The following is a 4,865-nucleotide window of genomic DNA, read 5'->3' on the forward strand; positions in this document are numbered from 1 at the left end:
CTGACAGAGATGGTGTAACTGAGTCAGGTTTGTAGGCCTCCTTGCTCGCACACGCTTTTTCAGTTCTGCCCACAAATGTTCTATAGGATTGAGGTCAGGGATTTGTGATGGCCACTCCAATACCTTTACTTTGTTGTCCTTAAGCCATTTTGCCACAACTTTGGAAGTATGCTTGGGGTCATTGTCCATTTGGAAGACCCATTTGCGACCGAGCTTTAACTTCCTGACTGAAGTCTTGAGATGTTGCTTCAATATATCCACATAATTTTCCATCCTCATGATGCCATCTATTTTGTGAAGTGCACCAGTCCCTCCTGCAGCAAAGCACCCCCACAGCATGATGCTGCCACCCCGTGCTTCATGGTTGGGATGGTGTTCTTCGGCTTGCAAGCCACCCCCTTTTCCTCCAAACATAACGATAGTCATTATGGACAAACAGTTATATTTTTGTTTCATCAGACCAGAGGACATTTCTCCAAAAAGTACGATCTTTGTCCCCATGTGCAGTTGCAAACCGTAGTCTGGCTTTTTTATGGCGGTTTTGGAGCAGTGGCTTCTTCCTTGCTGAGCGGCCTTTCAGGTTATGTCGATATAGGACTCGTTTTACTGTGGATATAGATACTTTTGTACCTGTTTCCTCCAGCATCTTCACAAGGTCCTTTGCTGTTGTTCTGGGATCGATTTGCACTTTTCACACCAAGTACACCAATAGTACGTTAATCTCTAGGAGACAGAATGCGTCTCCTTCCTGAGCGGTATGACGGCTGCGTGGTCCCAAGGTGTTTATACTTGCGTACTATTGTTTGTACAGATGAACATGGTACCTTCAGGCGTTTGAAAATTGCTCCCAAGGATGAACAAGACTTGTGGAGGTCTACAACTTTTCTTCTGAGGTCTTGGCTGATTTCTTTAGATTTTCCTATGATGTCAAGCAAAGAGGCACTGAGTTTGAAGGTAGGCCTTGAAATACATCCACAGGTACACCTCCAATTGACTCAAATGATGTCAATTAGCCTATTAGAAGCTTCTAAAGCCATGACATCATTTTTTTGAATTTTCCAAGCTGTTTAAAGGCACAGTCAACTTAGTGTATGTAAACTTCTGACCCACTGGAATTGTGATACAGTGAATTATAAGTGAAATAATCTGTCTGTAAACAATTGTTGGAAAAATGACTTGTGTCATGCACAAAGTAGATGTCATAACCGACTTGCCAAAACTATAGTTTGTTAACAATACATTTGTGGAGTGGTTGAAAAACAAGTTTTAATGACTCCAACCTAAGTGTATGTAAACCTCCGACTTCAACTGTACACGTTTCATAAACGCATACATTGAAATTGATAATGTCCCTGTAATTCCCCCAACAAAAATGACAAAACAAATAAAAACGTAGTAAAAAATAAATAAGTAAATGATTTATGAATAATAATGAAAAACAGGTTTAATATATATAATATATTGGTGAATCAAAAATGCAGTGGTTTGATTCATCCTGAAAGTTGCCAGGGAAGACCAGTCAGTGAGGTGAATTCTTGCAGATACAACACTTTATTCTCTCTGTGCAGAAAACACTGGACAAGCCAGATGCTATTTTAAAGGCAGTCTGACAAACCTCCAAAGTTGATTTCCAAACTGTATCATATAATCTCAGACATAAATTACTGCAGTTTAAGACCATCCATAGAACGTACTATATGCCAGTGTAACTGAATATCACGCACTCAGAAATTGTATTATTCTGCTGGAGGTGTAAAGCACAAAAGGGGACATATTTGCATATGTTGTGGTCTTGTGAAGGCTGGCTGAATTCTGGCAAAGAGTATGTTCTTTTATTTCAGCATGTCACGATCGTCAGGGAGAGACCAATGCGCAGCGTGATGAACGAACATACTTTAATTAGTTAAAGTGTACACAATACAAAACAACAAAACAAGAAACGACTCGTGAAGTCCACGGAAACAATGACCGACACGGAACAAAAACTCACAAACACAAAGGGAAAACAGACAGTTTAAATATGGCTCCCAATCAGAGACAACCAGCCAACAGCTGACACTCGTTGCCTCTGATTGGGAGTCACTCAGGCCAACATAGAAATAAACAACCTAGAACACCCAACATAGAAACAGAACACATAGAACGAACACACCCTGGCTCAACAAATAGAGTCCCAGAGCCAGGGTGTGACAGTACCCCCCCCCCTAAAGGCGTGGACTGCGACCGCGCCTCAACTAAACAAAACAGGGGAGGGCTGGGTGGGCATACCTCCTCGGCGGCGGTTCTGGCTCCGGCCTTGCCCACCACCCTCCAATAATCCCCCCATAGCGCCCCTGGTCCGGTCCCGCTGGCTGGAGCTGACCTGAACGTAGCAGGAACGGCTAGCTTCAGCTCCGTTGTGGAGCAGTTGAGCGGTACCTGATTTGGCACCGATGACCCAGGCACGGGTTGTGCCGGACTGACGACGCGCACCCCTGGCTTGGTGCGTGAGGCAGGAACGGACCGGACCGGGCTGACGATGCGCACCCCTGGCTTGGTGCGTGGAGCAGCAATGGGCCGGACCGGGCTGACGATACGCACCCCTGGCTTGGTGCGTGGAGCCGGAACGGGCCTCACCGGACTGACGACTCGCACCCCTGGCTTGGTGCGTGGAGCAGCAACGGGCCGGACCGGGCTGACGATGCGCACCCCTAGCTTGGTGCGTGGAGCCGGAACGGGCTTTACCGGGCTGACGACTCGCACCCCTGGCTTGGTGCGAGTAGCAGGAACGGGCTGGACCAGGCTGACGACTCGCACCCCTGGCTTGGTGCGAGTAGCAGGAACGTTCTGGACCAGGCTGACGACTCGCACCCCTGGCTTGGTGCGAGTGGCAGGAACAGGCCGGGCCGGGCTGGCGACGCGCACCGTAGACTTGGTGCGTGGAGCAGGGACAGGCCGGGCCGGGCTGGCGACGCACCCCGTAGGCTTGGTGCGTGGAGCAGGGACAGGCCGAACCGGACTGGCGACGCACACCGTAGGCTTGGTGCGTGGAGCAGGGACAGGCCGAACCGGGCTGTGGAGACGGATAGGAGCCCTGGAGTGAAGAGCGGCCACAACCCGTCCTGGCTGAATGCCTACCCTCACACACTCTGTGTGAGGCATCCGCACAGGACGTACAGGGCGGTGTATCCGTAACCTGGTGGCCTCCAGAATCCGCCCCTCTTTTGCCTCCGTCAGCCCCGTCGTCCATGCCGTGTGCCCCCCCCTAAAAATGTTCTGGGGTTGCCTCTCGACCGCCCGACGATGACCCTGATCACGCCGTTGCTCCTCTCTACGGCGCGCCTCCACCGTCTCTTCTCCCGGCGCCTCCTCCCATGTCCAGCCCAAGAGCTGCCCCTGGACACGCTGCTTGGTCGTTGCATGGTGGGTTTTTCTGTCACGATCGTCAGGGAGAGACCAATGCGCAGCGTGATGAACGAACATACTTTAATTAGTTAAAGTGTACACAATACAAAACAACAAAACAAGAAACGACTCGTGAAGTTCACGGAAACAATGACCGACACGGAACAAAAACCCACAAACACAAAGGGAAAACAGACAGTTTAAATATGGCTCCCAATCAGAGACAACCAGCCAACAGCTGACACTCGTTGCCTCTGATTGGGAGTCACTCAGGCCAACATAGAAATAAACAACCTAGAACACCCAACATAGAAACAGAACACATAGAATGAACACACCCTGGCTCAACAAATAGAGTCCCAGAGCCAGGGTGTGACACAGCATGTCTACAGATTCTCCCATCTCCCTGTTTTTGTTTGCTCGGAAATGTTGATACTGGAAACTGTTATCAGAAGAAACTGTGTAAACCTAGCATTTATAGCGGCTAATAAATGCATTGCCATTAATTGAAGGTTGTTTATCCTCCCACAATGTATGGAAGAAATGTCAAGTTATGTACAGTATCACTAGATTCGTTTTAAGATTAAGGGTATACTGTGTAACTTTCATAAGGTCTGGATGCCTTATATGGAGCGGACTGCTCTGGCTCCGGAGTGGAGCAGCTGACCGGAGCTGGATCAGGCACCGGTGGAGCGGACTGCTCTGGCTCCGGAGTGGAGCAGCTGACCGGAGCTGGATCAGGCACCGGTGGAGCGGACTGCTCTGGCTCCGGAGTGGAGCAGCTGACCGGAGCTGGATCAGGCACCGGTGGAGCGGACTGCTCTGGCTCCGGAGTGGAGCAGCTGACCGGAGCTGGATCAGGCACCGGTGGAGCGGACTGCTCTGGCTCCGGAGTGGAGCACAAGGAGTCTGTGTTGAAAACATGCCCACGTCAGGGCAGGTACCTATTTTAGGCAATCCCTAGTCCCGGGCGGTGTGTTTGGGATCATTGTCATGCTGAAAGACCCAGCCACGTTTCATCTTCAATGCCCTTGCTGATGGAAGGAGGTTTTCACTCAAAATCTCATGATACATGGCCCCATTCATTCTTTCCTTTACACGAATCAGTCGTCCTGGTCCCTTTGCAGAAAAACAGCTCCAAAGCATGATGTTTCCACCCCCATGCTTCACAGTAGGTATGGTGTTCTTTGGATGCAACTCAGCATTATTTGTCCTCCAAACACAACGAGTTGAGTTTTTACCAAAAAGTTCTATTTTGGTTTCATCTGACCATATGACATTCTCCCAATCCTCTTCTGGATCATCCAAATGCACTCTAGCAAACTTCAGACGGGCCTGGACATGTACTGGTTTAAGCAGGGGGACACGTCTGGCACTGCAGGATTTGAGTCCCTGGTGGCGTAGTGTGTTACTGATGGTAGGCTTTGTTACTTTGGTCCCAGCTCTCTGCAGGTCGTTCACTAGGTCCCCCCGTATGGTTC

This window comes from Coregonus lavaretus, assembly GCF_964263955.1.
Source record: "Coregonus lavaretus genome assembly, chromosome: 10".
NCBI classification, from domain to species: domain Eukaryota; kingdom Metazoa; phylum Chordata; class Actinopteri; order Salmoniformes; family Salmonidae; genus Coregonus; species Coregonus lavaretus.